General features: G+C 38.4%; 1 protein-coding gene across 1 annotated transcript in view; it reads left to right on the forward strand.

Moving 5' to 3' along the window:
- LOC149248565 (uncharacterized) overlaps positions 1-20180 on the forward strand; it is a 392334-nt gene that overhangs the window by 65983 nt on the left and 306171 nt on the right. The gene's annotated exons all lie outside the window — the stretch shown is intronic.

Here is a 20180-nt window from a genome sequence, read left to right on the forward strand (position 1 = left end):
TTTTGGTCGGGGTGTTTAGTTCACACAATGAACCTTTTGATGCGTGACAATTTTAAGATGAAGGAACCTCAATATAGATGGATTGGTGAATTGTACAAGAGAGGCAAGAAAATGATAACATTTATCACCAATCATAGCAATACCCATGCCCTTTTCTGTTGTCACTCAAGGTTGGAGCTATTGAAGCTTGCGAAGACTAGATTTGCTAGCTATTACCTCACCTTCAGGCGCCTTTTGAAGGTAAGAGAGTCATTGGCTAGCATGGTATCAAGTCCACATTGGTAGGTATTAAAGGAGAAGGCTGCAACCACAACTGATAGGGAAGATATTGAAGAGGTTTTGTGCAAGTGTGAGGGATATTTTGCAATACACCAAGCCCATTTATAACATGATTCATTTTGCAGATATAGATGCATTGGTGATTGGGGAGGTGTATGAGCAGATGGATAACATGTTGGGGCAAATAAAAGATATTGTTCAGCTGAAAGATCCCATCTTGTATGATCATATTTACAAATATGTGTGTGCACGGTGGGATAAACTTAATGTTCCACTACATGCCTTGGTGTATATGCTTATGCCAAAATACTCTCCATCTTGGTTGGACAAACTTGCACCTGGGGGTGGGGTTAAGATCAAACCCCATACAGATGCAGAGGTACAAGTTGGGTATATGGAAACATTAGACAAGCTGGTCCCTGACATGGATGAGTGTGCTAGATTGCGTGGAGAATTAGGCAATTGCTTCAGTCAAACTGGAGTGTTTGGTTCTTTGCATGCAATCAAAGATAGGGACAAAATGAATGTTGTTGAATGGTGGAACATGTATGGATCTGCGGGACCTTTGGCAAAATTGGCAATCAAAGTGCTTTCACAGGTTGGTAATACTTCTTCTGCAAAGAGGTGTTGGAGCGCTTATAGCTTCATCCATAATGTGAGAAGAAACTGCCTTAATGAAAACCAGGCAAAAAGCTTGGTTTTTGTGCACTACAACTTGAGGTTGTTGACACATTATTGTGAGCGGGCTCGTTCTGATACATCATATATGACTTGGGACAACAACCCAAAGGAGGATAAGTTGGAGGATGGAGCTATACATTTAGAAGAATAGAGTTTGTCACATCTGAGGTTGTCACTAGGTGCAAAAGTTCTAATCATGAGGATGAGACTCTGTTACACCTCTTTTAGTAGGGGTACTCCAAAAATTTTTGGCCCCGCAATATAAGCTCGAAGGATGTACCTTATAGTGCTGTAAAGGCATGTTTGTCTGTGTTATTTTGTGAAAGTGACTCTTAGATCCCCGTTAGTGTGTATGGCCATGGCTACTCACAATCTTGTTTATTTCATGGTATGTTTTCCTTTTTGGCATTACTGACTTCCCCCTGGTGGGTAGTGACTGCCTTCCTTGATGGATATTCTTATACCCTGGGATGGTGTGCGGGCATCATGGATTAGGCACTTGTGGTTTAAGGGAGCACTTGTGTCAATAAATCCTTATAAGGGTGATCACCATATGTACTTTTCCCTGACATTATCCCTTTCAATCCAAGTGCACCCCTCAATGCCACATGTACCATCTATCTTATGTATTTTGCACTCCCCTTTGGCCTTGGATTCGCATTATGATACTCACATTTACCAACGCATTTGCATCTTCTGAAGCATCATGCTATGTCCTTTGAGGCAAAGAAGGTGTCCATTTCATTCTCTATGTCAAGATGAATCACTTGTCCTTTCGAAGCAGTTAGAATGCCCTCATAGGTTTCTAGTTACAACAATGGACCCATTTTTGGGGCAAAGGTGCTTTCCATGTGGTACTGCAAGCAACAAGATTTAAAGGCAAGTGATGAAATGGATAAGGAAGATGTGACAAGTAGGTGTTTTCTACAAGCCAAATCAGCGCAACGCTCAAGCCAAAATGACATCAAGCACACATTTATTCAACACGTGGGCATGACATCATGATCTTTGGTCCAAAAGTTTTGATCATGAGGATGAGACTCCGTTGCCCCTCTTTTAGTAGGGGTACTCCAAAACTATTTGGCCCCACCATATAAGCCTGAAGGATGTGCCTTATAGTGCTGTAAAGCCATGTGGGTTTGTGTTATTTTGTGAAAGTGACTCTTAGATCCCTGTTAGCGTGTATAGCCATGGCTACTCACAATCTTGTTTATTTCATGGTATGTTTGCATTTCTGGCATTGCTGACTTCCCCCTGGTGGGCAGTAACTGCCTGCCTTGATGGATATTCTTATACCCTGGGATGGTGTGTAGGCATCATGGATTAGGCACTCGTGGTTTAAGGGAGCACTTGTGTCAATAAATCCTTGTAAGGGTGATCACCATATGTACTTTTCCCTGACGTTATCCCTTTCGATCCAAGTGCACTCCTCAATGCTACATGTACCATCTATCTTATGTACTTTGCACTCCCCTTTGGCCTTGGATTTGCATTTTGATACTCACATTTACCAATGCATTTGCGTCTTCTGAAGCATCGTGCTACGTCCTTTGAGGCAAAGAAGGTGTCCATTTCATTCTCTATGTCAAGATGAACCACTTGTTCTTTCGAAGCAGTTAGAATGCCCTCATAGCTTTCTAGTTACAACAATGGACCCATTTTTGGGGCAAAGGTGCTTTCCATGTGGTACTGTAAGCAACAAGATTTAAAGGCAAGTGATGAAATGGATAAGGAAGATGTGACGAACAGGGGTTTTCTACAAGCCAAATTAGCTCATCGTTCAAACCAAAATGACATCAAGCACGCATTTATTCCACACGTGGGCATGACATCATCATCTTTGGTGCAAAAGTTCTAATCATCAGGATGAGACTCTATTACCCCTCTTTTAGTAGGGGTACTCCAAAACTTTTTGGGCTTGCCATATAAGCCTGAAGGATGTGCCTTGTAGTGCTGTAAAGCCATGTGGGTTTGTGTTATTTTGTGAAAGTGACTCTTAGATCCCCGTTAGTGTGTATGGCCATGGCTACTCACAATCTTGTTTATTTCATGGTATGTTTGACTTTTTGGCATTGCTGACTTCCACCTGGTGGGTAGTAACTCCCTGCCTTGATGGATATTCTTATACCCTGGGAAGGTGTGCAGTTATCATGGATTAGGCACTCGTGGTTTAAGGGAAAACTTGTGTCAATAAATCCTTGTAAGGGTGATCACCATATGTACTTTTCCCTGACATTATCCCTTTCAATCCAAATGCACACCTCAATGCCACGTGTACCATTTATCTTATGTATTTTGCACTCCCCTTTGGCCTTGGATTTGCATTATGATAATCACATTTACCAATGCATTTGCGTCTTTTGAAGCATCATGCTACGTCCTTTGAGGCAAAGAAGGTGTCCATTTCATTCTCTATGTCAAGATGAACCACTTGTCCTTTTGAAGCAATTAGAAATTAGAAATGCCCTCATAGGTTTCTAGTTAAAACAATGCACCCATTTTTGGGGCAAAGGTGCTTTCCATGTGGTACTGCAAGCAACAAGATTTAAAGGCAAGTGATGAAATGCATAAGGAAGATGTGACAAGCAAGTGTTTTCTACAAGCCAAATCAGCTCAACGCTCAAGCCAAAATGACATCAAGCAAGCATTTATTCCACACGTGGGCATGACATCATCATCTTTGGGGCTATTGGATGGAGTAAAGAAGGAATGTGAGGGCAAATGATGAAACTTTGAAGCTTAATTGTGCAAATTGGAGCCCCCAAGGGTTAATTGTCAAGTATCAACTCCAAATTACTCCAAGAAAGGTTCAAGAGCCTTCAAGTCAAGCTGGTCACTAGCATTCCAAGGAAGATAAGGAGGCCGAATTCTTCAAGCAAGCAAAAAAGTTCCCTCCAAGGCTTAAATTGGGGGATAAAGTGAGCAAGTTAGTCCCCAGGGGATAAAATGCGCAAAATAAGGTCAATTGAAGGGTCAAGAACAAGCATTATCTCTCAAATAAGGTAGCCGTTGGAGGATTAAGGGCAAAGAAAAGGAGGTTGAGTCTTCTTGGGACAAGGATAAGCCCTACTCAAGTAAAGATAAGGAAATGTATGGGTGAAGGAGAGCCCCCAAGGGCTATTTCAAATATTTCCAAGCCAAATTAAGAGAATCTATTTATTTTTTGTATGTTTGACGCCACTTTATTTATTGAGGGTTTTATGACTAATTTTTGAGCTTAAAAAATCATTCCCATGCCTCATGGAAATGCATTGACTTATAGTATAAGCATGGGTCTTCATTTAAGGCAAATTTTGAAGGATAGTAAGCATTGTTTGAGCCTTTATTGGAGCTATTTTTGAGTATATTGGAGCTATTGTTTGAGGAGCCATTCACCTTCCTCCTTGACGTTGGAGGGTCAATCCATGGTCAAATCAAGTTGTTGGAACACCAAACAATGGAGAAAAATTCAAGGAACATTGCCATGCAACTAGAAGTGGAATGTTTTGTCATCTAGTGTCAAAACGACCTCTCTTGGCCACATCGATGTAGCATTTTGGCTCTATTGGGGTTTTACTCAATTTAATTTTGAAAATTAAATTACTCTTGACTTAGCCTCCAAGCATTTTGTGGATGGCAAATCCTATTTTTTGGGAGGCCAAGGAGAGGACTTTTGAACTTTGAAGAGCCTCATCTATAAATATAGGGCTTATCCTCCTTGGGAAATCATTGTAAACTTGTTGAGATCTATCAAATGTGAATTTTTTCACGAGACAAAAGGTTTACATGTGAATTCTCTTCTCTTGTTTGGTTGATCAAATTTATTTCAAAGACAATTTTTGTAGCAACACAGTCTCTGCGAGGTTAGGCTAATCTATCCAGTTAGTCTTGGAAGAGGAGGTCTAGGGTTTATCTCACACTTTCTCTTAATTCATACAAGGTATTGTTGTTCTCTTTTGGGAGATGATTCACTCTACCCTCTAGAGGTAAATAACCTTATCTTCTATAATTGTTGGTTGCTTGGTTAGAGAATCTACTTCTTGGAAGGCCCTTTCAGTAGGATTTTGGTTCTATTACTTGTTTTGATGCTAGGGTTGTATCCTTAGTGTTCCACCTCGCATTCCAAAACCTTAAGCATTGAGATACCAAATCAAGAGATGACTTAATTCCCTGTTTTTGAATCTTGTGGAAAAAGAATCGTATCCTTGTTCCAACAATTTGCAATCAATTTCCATGCAAAATTGAAAATTATATCTCTAAATTCCTTGTATTTTTTCATAAATTTATAGTTATCATTAAATATTAAAATTTAAAGCCCTATTTTTTATTTAAAAAGTAAAATTATTTCTTACAAAATTCCAAAAAAATATTTAAATAGTGAATATCTTCAGTAAATTGTGGCTTATATTGCATTTATTGATTATATCATTGGTAAAATCACCACAAAATATGCAATTTTGGGAAATGCTAAGCCCTAAAGCTGTGTGACCCCACTTATTTTACCTCATATTGTTGTATCAATTGCATTTCGAAGTGTTTCGAAGCTAATTACAGGTCCTGGAAACATTTTACAGCAATTGGAAGTGATCGAAGGCAAACTGTTGCCTTGGAATACGTGAAATTTCAAGAATAAATATTTTGTATCCCTTATGCTCGATCTAAAGAGGTTCCCCATTAATTATTTATTACTTCGAGATCATATATTGGATGTCCAAAACAATTTGCAAGTCTGATCATCTTTTTTGGCTAATTTTCAGTCCTCACTATTGTGGGCTATTTTCATGGTAGTTGAGTTGCAAATTGAATATCTCTCAAACTACTTACCCAAATTTATTGTTCTTGCGCTCCTGGGAAAGGTCTTTTATAGGACCAACATCTTCAATTAAGTCTTTTGAGTTCCAAGTCGACTAAAAGTCATTTTCGGGTCTCTGAAGTGGCTTTCTACTTGTTGCCCTGTTGTACTCCTCAGAAGTAAAAAAATCACAGGTTTGAACAACAGGTTTCTTTCCTTGTTACAACTTTATTGAACAGGTATAATAGCTCTATTTTGTCGTCTATTGTGGTAAGAAGTTCTCACACTCAATTTGGTCTGTCGCTCCGCTCCACCTTTATATCACATGCCACCTATCACTTGATGGATGTACCATGGACATGTCACCCCCTTTAAAGGCTGAAACCACTTAATAGAGTCCTTGGTTAACCCTTTTATTGAGCTTGGAGATACTTGTACATGCCAAAGGCCACTATGGAAGGGCATGCAATTATGAAGTGCCCACTTGTTTTCCATGATTTGTAAGCTCTTTTACTCAATTACGCCAATGATTTGTTGTACTGGAAGGAGAGGAGACACATTGGATCTTATGCAGGATTGCAAGTGCGTCTCCACTTGGGGTTTGGTCTCCCTATAGGGGTCCAAGCCCTCTAGAGGGTCACATTGGCACTTGTAGGGTGAGTGTTGAGAGCCATGGGCCTACACCACAATAGAGAGTAGTATTCCACTTCATGGATCCCTCAGCACTACTTGTTGCTTGCTCGTGTTCCACCTTATGGATGAGGATGATGCACCTGGACCACCTTGCCCAACTTGCTTCACACTTGCACCATACACTTGGCAGATGTTCTAGGGTCCAAATGAGGATGTGTCTCCCCACAAGAGATTATGGGAGGGCTTATGTCATCATTCCAGCGTTTGCAGATGGTATACAGGCATTATTGATCCACTTAGAGTCCCATGAGGCTGTTGTTGTGCCCCGACATCCATTTGGGGCACCACATTGGATTTACTTTGACATCAAGGGGCCACCCCCTTGATCATTATGTTTGGAGCCTATTCTCTCACATTGGCACACTTTGGACTCCACTAGGCCTCCTCAATGGCCCAACGACTCATTATGCATACTAGTTTTCCCTCTCGAGAGGCTTTGTATTTGTATTATTGAGCTATCTTGGTGGTCTTGTCACAAAGTCATGTTTTTATCGTACACTATTTTATTTTTTGGGGCATTATTAGGCTAAGTAGGCTATTCGAACCCCCTGTTGGATTGTATAAATAGATGAGAGGCTCATTTATTCCTCTCATCATCAATTGGATTGGATTTGTATCTCTTGAGAGATTTTTGCACTTGCTTTCTTGGATGAAATTTTGGAGTTTCTTGGTGCACTATGATGTTTGGATTTTCACTATTGTCTTTGGAGCTTCTTTTCTAATGCGAAGTTGATGAATGGATATATACTCTCTCTCTCATGTAAGTGAAATTTAATGGTATTATTGTTATCTTACTTGTTTAATGCATGATATTGTTATCTTTGTTCTTGTATGGGCCAAAATAATGTGAAATTCTTCTTCAAGCCTCTAATAGATGATATATTGCATGCGTTGCTCTTTGAGGGAAATGGTGAATGTTCCTAGAGGCACCTAATAGGTTAACAAGCCTTGAAACTTCATCTTCTTTGCAATATGAAGTATAATACCCTAAATGACCTAGTTGCTGCATCTTGAAAGGCTAGCGAGGATCATTTAGGGCTCCTTAGCTCATGAAAATTCTCGATCTAGGTGTGTCTTGACTCCATTAAGCCCAAGAAGTAAGGCACTGATCCTCACACCCCTTTGGTGGTCAAAATAACCTCTCTTATCTTCACTTCTCCCAATTCTAGGCCTAACCCTAGAAGGTTTCCTAGGGCATCAAGTGAAATCTTTTGTAGCCATCCAAAACCCTTGAAAATCGGTCCACAGCTGCGCTGGGGTCTTCTCAAGGGGTGCTCGGAGTCTGAGATCAGTCCGATTGTGGAATCTTGAGATATTATAAACCCTAGCTCAAGGATGATTCGTCTCCCTAAGTTGCTTTGTGTTAGTGTCCTCATTTGGATCATTGCACTTGAATTTCAAAGCGAATTATTCCTTTGATCCTATTCTCCTCCCTAACTTGGTCAAGCCCCTCCATTGTCGTTCGACTCCATACCCTTGACCTACTTTGGGCCCACTTGGTTTCTTTGTGGTCCCACAACTTTGTGACTCAAATTCCACAAGGATTACATAGAAACCATTTCTTCTTCGAGATCCCTAGGTCTAGGATACCTCTTCTTCAGGGATATTCTCCAAACCTAAGCTTACATATCCCTTTATCCCTAAGTTGCACGAAACGGGGAAACGGGTACGAGTTTCCGAAACGGGAAGCGATACAAAACGCGACCTCCCCAAATTTTGGAAACGGTGAAACGCGAATATATATATATATATATATATATATATATATATATATATATTGAAAATATATATATATATATATATATATATGTGTGTGTGTGTGTGCAATCATAAAGCATAAATAATACATTATAATTTATTACACTTAAACATTAAGATTTAATTTACATCACATTTCCTCATGAATGATCAGATAATGAAAATAAAAATATCGGAATATGCAAAAGCAACGTTTATTATATATCCAAATCTCAAAATCAGCCTTTATTTATATTAATATATGAGGTTGCAAGTACAATAAAGACTATAAGGCTGCAAGAGAGAGATCCAAATCAGGATTTTCTGCATCCACATCCCATTCTTTAGAAGGACCACTGTTGTATTGGGAGTCTCCTCCTACATAGTTGAACGACCTTAGTGCTCTTGATTAAATACACGTTTCATACCCTAGTACCCTACATGATCTTGATTATTGGGAGTTTCCCCTGCATAGAGGGCTTGATTCTCTTGATTAAATACAAGTTCCATACCTTAGTACATGATAAAATCCAATGGAAACATCGCAATCCCCCCAATCCTGAGATCCTGAAAAACAAACAAGTCTACTGGATTTTGAGTGAGATCCAAAATTCTACTTTCTCCATATGAAATCCAATGAGGGCGAAACCACTCTCAAACATCTTGAGTCATTTCATGGTAATGTTAAAAATTTAAGTAAAAGGATGAAAATGAAAAATAAAGGAGAATATCACTTTTACTTTAAGAATTTAACATTACCATGAACTGCATATGCCTCAAACTTCCTGATGAACTGCATATCAACACTAGGGCAAAAATTCACCTTTATAACTTTAGAGACACATCTAGAAGTCACTAACATACCCTAAAAGTAAATTAAGAAACAAATTAAAAAAAAATAAAAATTTAAAAACACAAGTTAATGAGGAAACGTGGGTCGTACGGCCCTGAAACGCGTTTCCGGTCGTACTGGCCACGTTTCCGTTTCGGGAAACGTGGCAGTACGGCCGGAAATGCGTTTCACGACCGTACGAAACGCGTTTCCGCGTTTCGTGCTCGTTTCCGTATGGAAACGAACCTCTATGCCACGTTTCCTGCAACATAACTTTATCCCTTCCTAGAGCATCAATCACTGTGCTTCTAAAGCAAGCAAGCCAATTATTTGAGTCTCTCTTGTGAATAGGCTTTGTGAATCACCTTTCATTCCCTTCATTGATCTGCTAGTTCGAGTGATTGATATCATACCGGGACTCCTCCCATCGATGAAAGTTCATAAAGAGCAGGGAGCTTTAGTTGAGGTGACAGTGGGCCATCGTTCCATTGTTGCCACTTGACCTTGTAGTTGCTCTATAGGATCCCCTCCTAGGATCCTTGCTAGTATGAGTGGTAACTTTTTTGGCTCTATTGCCGGGGAGGAAGCAGGTCTACCTCCCTAATGAATCATTGAGGATTTGATTCATAAACGACATTTCAACTATTCCTCTCGCGACTTCATTCATTGTCCAATCCCTTAGTTTGCTTGAAGGTGACAACATTCCTTTAACTAGGGCCGCTGCAAGAAGTGGAGAACGAACTCCATCACCTGTTAGACCTAGTCTTCTCCTTGAGTTTGAAAAGGTCTGTGATCCCACTCCCAAGATGGCAATAGAGTCTAGCACTGACCTAAATGAAGACCAACTCAAAATGTCATGAAGTAAGAGGCATTTAGTTAGTGTCTTTATGCCCTTGAATTTGAGTGATAAATCTTGAGCTTTTACATGAGAAATACTATATTTGGTTACCCAAGTTTAAGGGTGATGTTGTTGAAATATGTAACTAGGTTCGATCTTCATAATGACATATCTAATCGTGGTTTTATGTAATGAGAAAAATAAATTTATTATTGTTGATCTTGAGGCATGGGTTTCACGCTCAAGAGAATTTATTTTTAGGTTAAGTTCCCACTAAGAGCTTCTAGGGCTTGTCATTGAGTCTACATGTCTAAGGAGTCATTGTCATGAATGAAGGACCATCCTTGGGCATGTTACATATTGTAAGAAAATTATTTGAGTCAAAAAAAGAGTCAAAATAACCCTCCAAGATCAAGTCAAGGGCTATCAAACAAGTCAGTCTACCCAAGCAACAAGCTGGCCTAAAACAATGACAACTCGGCCTAAATTCAGGTGTCTGGAAGCCTATATATAGAGCACTCAGCCTCACTCAAGAAACATTCATTCAAGCATCAAGAGGAGTTCGATCAAGGAGAAGAAGGAAGCCTAATACTTGATGAAGGAAGAGGAAAGAAGGGAGAAACATTTCTGATCTGTTTTGGGTGAAAATTTCTCTACACGTGCGAAGATTAGGGCATCATTCTGAAGCAGTAAGAATCGAAAAGTGCAATGACTCAAGGGAGCTGAAGTTGGGTCAAAGAAGGTCAAATTAGCAAGTCGAATTGTCAAGGAAAGGAGTCAAGGTCAAGCGAAGTCAAAAGGAATAAAATATGTCCATATTCCAGCCACATGTGTGACCTAGGGGTTTTGTAGAAGAGTCTGAAATTGCAAGTCTACAACAACTAGCTGAAATTTTGAGTTAGGGTTGAAATCTGAAGTTGTGGTACATGTTTGACCAATGTTGACTTGAAGAAGGAGAAGTTCATCTAGAAGAAGCATTGACTTGGTCTTGGAGAGGTTATTGGTCAAGGGTCTAAGTCTTGGAATTCGTCAATTGAAGATTCTATAAGAAGACGAATTTTGTGGGTTTTTCTCTCAAGATTGGGGAGGTTTTGGCCAGTTGATCGCCTATATCTTCTGTCCTTTGTCTCATTGTTGATTATGTTTTGGTAGCTATTTGATGAAAATAACACTATAATAATCAAGCTAAAGAAGAATCTAATTAAGAAAAATAAAAAGTCTCCACAAGCAGTTATCATTAACAAGGAGAAATCACCTATACTGCTTCCCCTAAATTTCTAGCAGATGCTACCATTAGTGCCCGTGACCTTGTTGAAGAATTCTATTGGGCCATTTCCCGTAGGTTAGCATTCGATGAAGATAGGATAATGACGCTATTTGCCTTATCTTTTGAAGGACAATCAAGGGAATGGTACCTTAGTCTTCCCCTCCGGGATGCATAGAAAAATCTGACCAATTTGAAGATATTTTCATGAAAAGATGGTCATGCAATGCCTAGTGGATCTTAAATATTGAAAAATTTTACCAAATAAATAGGGGAAGGAAATACATAAAGTAATTTATCCAAAAATTTGATAGGGTAGTTAGGGATATCCTTGACCATTTGAGACCCCCTGATGCTAACACACTTGACAAATTCATTAAGGCCGTGGGTGGTCATTTGACATATGCATTAAGGGATAAGAAACCTAAGAGCTTGGCTGAGGCTAAAGAGTTAGTTATGGAAGTTGAACAAAACCTACAAATTTCCAAAATGGATGTGGATGAACATCCTAAAGTTAAGGTTGAAATAAAAAAGGGCAAATCCAAGGACCAAACTGAAGAGCCCTTTTAGTGCTCCTTAAGAAAGTTGATAAGCTAACTGAGGAGATGAACTCACGAGATAGACTCTACATGAACAAGCTCACCACCTTGGAAAGGGCTCAAAAATCAAATTATATTCCTAAAGGCAAGCCTTTCCCTAAGAAACAAATGATGAAAACAACCAAGCTCATCTCAAGTTCCAAACACTTAAGCTCCAACAAAAGTTGTGGAAAAAGAATCATCCTCTGAGGGTGAGCAAAATGATGAGGATGATAGTGAAGATAAGTAAATCAATGAGCAAGCTAATATCGTAGAATCCAAAGGCTTCATCCTCCCATTAGTGAAGTGACTATTAAGGAAGAGGAAAATGAGCCAATCCTCAATGCTGATTGTAACGAACAAAGTTCGTAGTTCTCGTTAAATACTCGAGAAAACTTGGAATATGAAGATATCCATGGAGGATGCAAATATTATATATTAAAATGTATGAAAAATGAATACAAATGAGAATGAGGGTCCTGTATATATAGCCAGGTAAGTACCCTTTCACTAATGGTTATGCCCTTAGGGACATACCTTTTCATTAATTGCTAACTAATTAATCATTAATCTTATTTGTTGTCTTTTACATTATTTGTGTTTATTTTTTATATAAATTTAGTTTGTTACATTGCCTTCCCCTTCAAAAAGCTTTGTCCTCAAAGCTTACTGATGAAGGATCAGTTCTCTTCTATTGATCGGAATATCTTCTTATTTTTGAGCTTTCATCTTTATTGATACAAGACGATATGATGTTTTGAGCGATAGACAGAACTATCATACTGAAAATAGATCAGACCATCCTAGATTAATCTTTTGGGAAATCTTCTAACCCTTGGAGAGGTGTGGTGAATAGTTATCGTATGACTGGATTGAGCTTATTTCAGTATTCTTTGAAACATAAGTTTGTTCATGTTCTGCATGATATATATTTGTAGATTTATTAAGGTGTCTACTCTTGTGATTTGGATGTAGATAAGGAATTTTTCTTGTTTGATCTTCATTAAACATTTTTATGGCAATTTCCTGATTTCCATCAGACATTGTTGTTGTTGACTTAACTATCGAATCATTACTTGGGGTGTCCTTTAATTGAATGACAACCCCTGAGTACATTTTTACTTCAATAGGGTTTGGATTTGTCTAAATTGCAAGATTGGTGGTCTTGATGTTTGTTTCTTCAGTTTGGACTGCTAGCTCTTGTAGTAAGTGGAAGTGGAGACTTTAGGCAATAATGAACCATAACACTAGACAATTGTAAAGATCCAATCCAATCAAAAGAGCTTCAAATGTGCTAATGGTGCAAGATCATTACTAGAGTAAATTTTATCAATTGTGAGGTTCATTTTTCAAAGAGATTTGAGTTTAGGTTATACCAAAAACCAAGCCTTGGGTTATTTGGTTATGACTCAAGATAAGCTTATTGAGATAGCGCTGGGGTGGACGAAGTTCCACTCACATGTCTTGCTTTTATATCTTCTCTCGATAATCTAAACAATTCAAAAAACTACGAAGAACCTCAAAGAATATGAGTCAATCAAAACACCTACAACGGATCACTTTTACTTTTTCACAAGGCGGGCGAAAACAAAAGGATTTTGTTTGATATTTTTTAGGTAGACTGAGATCGATTGACATTCTTGAGATGCAGTAGAAATCCTTATGAAGTCACTGTGCAAAGCCACAGAAAGGGGAGGGAAGAAATTGTTGGGGACAATAGTTCAAGCTCGCTACAAGAAAGAAAATGACTTGTTAGGGAAGAACTGCAGACAACTTGAGCATGGGTAGAGAGAACTGGAAATGAAGCCTAGCATAGAGATGGAGAGATGTCACAACAAGGAAACAAATATGCATCATTCAAACTGAAAATCTTGGGACTCTTAAAATAAATGCACATAGATTTTTGCAGATAAACAAAAAGGATATGATATAACAAAATTGAAAAAGATAAAAAGGGTATGAAATAAATAATCTGAAAATAAGAATTAAATATTATATTTTGTAATATCCCCAATTTTGATTTTTCATTTGAGGGGATTAATGGAGTTTATTGGGGAGGTGCTAAGCATAGCACAATTTTGTAATTTGGGCATTGGAGACATTTTTTGGTGTATGGGACTTGGGAGAAATAGAAAATTATAGCTCTAGTGGAATGTGGGGGCCACAAGAGAAGGAAATTCGACCTAATGGAGCAATTCGCACTAACGAGAAGAGAGAGAAAAAGGAAGGGTTGCGAATTAGTGGAAGGTGGGAACCACCAAGGGAGAGAGGGCCAACAATTATAAATAAAGCTTGGAGGCCTCCATTTGATACTTTTGACCATTTGACAATTTAACATCAATTCTTTTGAGCTTCTTAGCCACGACAACCATGCTATTCAACATAAGGAATTCTTGAGCGAGAATTCCACTCTCATTTTGGAGAATGACGAGTGTCTCCCTAGTGAGGCAATTGGGGAGCTCAGTTCAAAGTTTCCATTGGGCACATTTATAGTCATTTCCTTCAACTGGAGCGAGTTTTCCTTGGTCGCAAGAGAGAAATTTGTGGCTCTTGGGAGGGCCAGCAAAAAGGGGAATTTGGGCCAACCAATTAGCAGAGAAGCCTTCCACAAAGAGGTTTGGAGCTTCTTGTCAATTTGCAGGTCTGTGGTGAGGTGTTTGGGAGCGCTGAGCTGCTCTAGTTCTTGGCCTGCGCAGGGGCTGACTGGGCATTGTTGCGTAATCATTTAGGCAAGGAGAATCTATGTTGTGGCTACAGAGGAATAAGAGAAAATTTGGGAGGAATTAACTCAGTGGGAAGGAGATTTTCTAGGAGAGATTTGGAGCATTTTGTAGCAGATTTCATCTGCAACTAGTTTGCTAGCCAGTTAGAGGTCCACACACAAATTGGGGCCATCGAGGAATTTTGGACTCAGCCCAAACCCCTTCTGGGTTTTTGTGGGTTTTATGAGAGGAGGCTAGGATTAATTTCTCAGAATTTTCTGAGCACTCCTGAGGGCAGAATTCCTAGTTGCATTCGGCTGTCAACAACAAAAATTGTTGGAGGACACATTTATTTCTGGGACCATTTCCACCACTTGGGTTCGCGAGATATTTTTGGGTTTTGTTGACTACTTTCTCAGAATTTTTGGGACTAGTTTGGAGGGCTAAATTAGAAGTTCCTTCCTAGGGGCAACAACAGTTTTCTGGGTGGACGCAGATTTGGCAGTAGAGTCATTTCCAACATTTGGGTACCATCATATTCACTTGGGATCTTGCCTTGCTTCCTATAGCAAGCCTAGGTTCTTCTGTTCCTACTCATTGTACTCCATCTGATTAATATAATAAAAAAGCTCAGCGTTTTGGGTGTTATTTCTGGTGTAATCTGGTATTTCTGCATGTGTGTATAATTTTTATTGCATGTTTATGATTTCACTACTGTTATCACTTAATATTTCCATTAGGAATATTACATATTTTCATATCCCAATTTAACATTACATCTATGTCTAATGAAGATGTTAACATAATTCTAGGTTCAACCTAGAGGGAAATGCTGGGGACCTTTATTTCAAACATAAAGAAGAAAAATTTGATGTTCTGCTATGAGAGGAAGAAGGTAACATTGTAGAATTTTACAATGTAGCCATGCTCAATTTTTTTTTTGACATTCTCGTATAAGAAGAAGAAGGTAACATTGTAGTTCTTTACAATGGAGCCCTGCTTAGTAGCATTCTCATTAGAGGAATTGGAAGATGTATTAGATATAACCCCCCTAAGATAATGAAAAGCCATTTCGAAAGATTTAGGATTTTCAAAAAAGAACTTGAGAAGGTTGTAGCTGATAATGTTGAAGAAATTTCTTGATTCAAGAATCACAGTCAATTCTTGATTGGACAAATGAAGAAGTATAAATATGGAAGGAAGTTGCAGTAGGAAAAGCTAGAGGGACTAACCAGGAAAGTGGCTCTGATCAACAAGGGAGCAATCATTGATTTAGTTGAATTAAGGATATATTCAGAGGTGGAAATACGAACAGTTGAAACAAAACTCCTAATAAATCCAAGCGTTGTTACTAATAAAAATTTAGTGATCAATAGAGTGACACAAGTGTATGAAGAATATTTAATACAAAAAGTGAATCAAGAAAATTCTAAAACTATGATAAGGAAAGATCATGTGACAAAGACACCTTATTGACATCCTAACTACAAGAGCTGACACCTTAACTAACATATCAACATCACTTTGAATAAAGACATTATTTGAATTGCATTTCGAAGAATCTTATATCTAGTACAATTCTGTCTCCAAGTAGAAGTCACCTTGGGAATCACAATACAAAAGGTTCTTTTTAGGAATCCTATAAACACATAGTTCCAGAGAGGATCAAATTACGGTGGTCCAACCCTTTCACAATTTGACAATTTTGCTTTAGCACTTTGAAGATCATATAGTTTCGTGTCTTCAACCTTATGAATGAGGAATTATGACAAAGCATTTGCAGGCTCAAACGAAAACATAGCCTTTTCCATAATTTTCTTTGAGGACAAAACATCTTGTAAGGGATTGGCAATGTAATGAATATAAAATATATAAATAATCATTAAAATAGGAATAGTAATAATAAAATGAAGGGAAATGAATGAACTAGGGCACATGACTGTTCAATGACCATGACAAATAAATGCATATAAGCATACTGTCACATGGCATTGCAAATCATCAATCTCATTAATTCATTTATTAAATATATAGCATTTGCCATATATGAACTTCAACTATCTTTCATTCTCATGCTGGATATTTCGTTAATGAACTATTGTTTATTACAGCCACAACCAATTGTCATTTTTTATGCTTGTCTTACTTTAGATTGTTTCTCCTTAGAGTGGGTATTAAATTTTTTTTGACATTAACTTTGTATTATTATTATTATTTCTTTTTTTTACTCTTTTGTTTTATAGGTAAAAATCAACTGGCATAGAGATAATTTTGCGACATTCATTATTGTAGTGGACAACTTGATGAACTGGAAGGAAATTGGCTATTTGTAATGCTTTAAGAGCAATGTTCCACCAAGGTTCCAGGATGAGGGGGTGTGGGAGCGAGGGGGCACGGGAGCAGCCTATGCAAAAGCTCCCTACCATTTTTTAGGAAACGTGGGGGAGCGTCAAGGTCTTGAAAACTTATAAATATAAAATATAATTTATTAATTGAGTCCACTATGACAATTTGGTTTGAATTGAAAAGCTGCAAAGCATGATCATTGATATGAATATCATTATCTAAATTTCTAATATCATATAAATTTAAAATTCTAATTTATAATCATACATCATACATCTAAGTCCCCTGACACGGGGATTCGGGACACGTAGGATTCAGGATTCGTGGTGTCGGATTCGGGACACGCTGACCCCCCGGAACATGACACGTTATATATTATTTTATTAAAAATATATATATATATATATATATATATAATATATATATATATATATATATTAAAAATTAGATATTATCATATTTCTTACACAAATTTTAATTAATGATACAAATTTATTGATTTCAAACATAGATCTTCATCTATAGCTATTAGCATGCATAGTACATACAAAATTCAAATAAATGTCAGTGGTACTGGTCACATAAATGATAAATCTATTAAAAATTTAAATCATGATTCATAATTCATAACTGAAAGACAACTTACAACTACAAGATAGTAAGATAAACACATTGACAACTGTAGTTTTCTCATTAAGTCATCAAATCAAAATGTGTTACATAGGTAGTGTTGGTGCAATGCCAATGGCAAATAGAAATAGAAAATATAAAACAACTACAGGTATACAAGCCTCAAGGCATCAATCAGCATCAGAATCAGCATCACTGTCCCCATCATCATGGTCCCCACTGCTCTCTTCTACATCCTCCTCCTCCCCGGTATCCATAGTCGCCTTTGCATCTGCTGGTATGGAGGCTGACCCCTCTAAGTCATCAAATCTAACAGGCTCCAGCACTGGATCATTGAGATCCATGTTGGCCAATGCCAACTCAACAATGGTGTCCAGACCCATATCATCAGGAACAGTGTTACTTGGGAGCGGGAGCGAAAGCGGGGAGCGGGAGCGAAAATGGGAGCGGGAGCGACATATTCAGAAGCTCTTGGTTTGGTGCTCTTGATTAAATACGAGTTCCATACCCTAATACATGACAAAATTCAATGGAAACATTGCAATCCCCCAATCCTAAAATCCTGAAAAACTGATAAGTCTGCTGGATTTTGAATGAAATCTAAAATTCTACTTTCTCCATATGAAATCCAATGAGGCCGGAACCACTCTCAAACATCCTGAGTCATTTCATGGTAATGTTAAAAATTTAAGTAAAAGGATGAAAATGAATAGCATATCCTTTTACTTTAAGAATTTAACATTACCATGAATAGCATATCAATACTAGGGCCTAGACTTGATTATGAAGCTGCCAAAATGCTCTACTCCTTGCTGCAACAGCACAAATCACTTACCAAATGAAAATATTAATGACCAAACACGCCCTTTTCATAACCGCGCTGAGCTTAGCGAGTCCTGGAAACCGGACACGTGTCCTAAAATCGCGACACGCCCCTGAAAATCGTGACACGCCCTCGGACACGACGTGTCCTGTGATTTGGACACGAATCCGGACCGAATCGTGTCGGATTCGCCGGATTCGGGATTCGCAGGGGGTTTAGGACGAATCCGGTTTCGATTAAAATTTAAACTTTAAACCACATTGATACAGTCAAAAATTATAAACAATTTAAAAAAATTAAAATTTACAAAAACAGTTGCAATTTTTTTTTTAAAACACAGTGAACACTCAAAACATAATGATAAAAAAAGAAATGAAAAGAAATGAAAAGAAAAAAAACAGCAGCCTAAAAAATTTAAAACAGTGAAACTATAGATTCGTTCTGTTGTACTTAATGTTCAGTTTTTGTTGTAGGCTACAGCGATAGGCTAGCAGATGAATGCGCAGCAAATGATGACATTTCCAGGGGGTTTATATGATTTTTCATACACTACAGATGCCAGAGACAAGTCACTGTAGCAGAAGTGTGCAACTAACTTCAGATTGAGGTGCTCTACCAGGGCATGTTTGAAGCTAGAGCAATGCAGTTTGTAAAATGTCCAAACAAAATCATGGGCAGTAGTCAACCAGATGTCGCACAGGTTCAAAGAAAGCATATATTAATTAAATCCGAAGTCAGATCACACCCTATGTTGTTTGCATATGCCCTCATGGTGGCACAATTATAATTTAATAATTTATACTATATACATGGTAGCTGTGCAATTAGAATATGAGCAATTGCTATGTTTTTGTATGAAGGAATCCTCCATCAAATCATTAAGGGCCAGAGACTGGGGACTATGGCAAGTATACTTACAACAAGTTCTTGAAAATTCAAAATACAAGATTGGAAGCATGTGTTTTGCCCACGGATCCCTTGACAACTGTTGTTTACCACCAGCTGATCATCCAAGCTTCAGTATTGGTTAATCACCAGAACTGTCAGTTATACAGGATTTACAATACAGGTTCTAAGGTTAGGTATCCATGTCTGAGGGGTTTCAAGAGAAATTTTGGAAGGCTTAAGACACATCATGGATGTGTTATAGCATGGTCAGATTGCTGTTGATGCGCAGACTATAATGGCAGACCAGTCACCATAGCAGAGATGTAAATGCCTATTGTGAAGATGCAAAGTCATATATGCTCAACACAAATGCTCATGAATGAGTGTGCAGAATATCAGCAAAATGTAGCAATGTCCAGTGACCAGATGACATGGCCAATCACAGAAACTTTATACTTATAGTATATACAGTAAATTTAAAAAAAAAATTTAACAAAAAATGAAAAAAAAAATAAAACACGCAATTACAGAATCACAGTTAACACAGATTCAAAATAAAATAAAAAATGAAAATAAAAATAAAAATTACAAACAGTTCTGTTACTTCTGTACTTACCTGTAGCAGTCCGCTCCTCGCTGTTGACTGGAACAATGTTGGACTCGCAACTGCTGCATTGTGGACGTGGACGTGGCAAGTTGGCAACTGCTGCAGGCTGCAGCGCTGCTCGTAGGATGCTCAACGGGAGGGAGGAGTTTTGAATTCGAAGGCTGTGAGTGTGAGGGTTCAGTGTTCACGCTGCGGCTTTATAAGGTTAATTAAAATCGTTTTTTTCATAAACGTGTACCACGTCCCCCCTCGTCCCCTCATGACCCCCCTTGTCCCCCTTTTCGGAAATGCCCCCTCAGGAAAGGGAAACGACTCCCTGGCACATCCCCTTGAGTTTCCTCATTTTTGGGAGCGTGGGGAAACGACCCCTACTCATCCGCAAGTCCCCGGAGCGCGGGGGAGCGAGGAAACTAGACCCCTAGGGGGGGGGGAGTACCCGTGGAACACTGTTTAAGAGCTAGAGTTTGTAAGAACACTTATTGCAGTTGTCCTCTTGAATTTTATTTTATGA

This window comes from Pinus tabuliformis, chromosome 7 (genome assembly GCF_031772625.1).
Source record: "Pinus tabuliformis cultivar Carrire ecotype Pingquan chromosome 7, CPIR1, whole genome shotgun sequence".
In the NCBI taxonomy this organism is placed as follows: Eukaryota; Viridiplantae; Streptophyta; class Pinopsida; order Pinales; family Pinaceae; genus Pinus; species Pinus tabuliformis.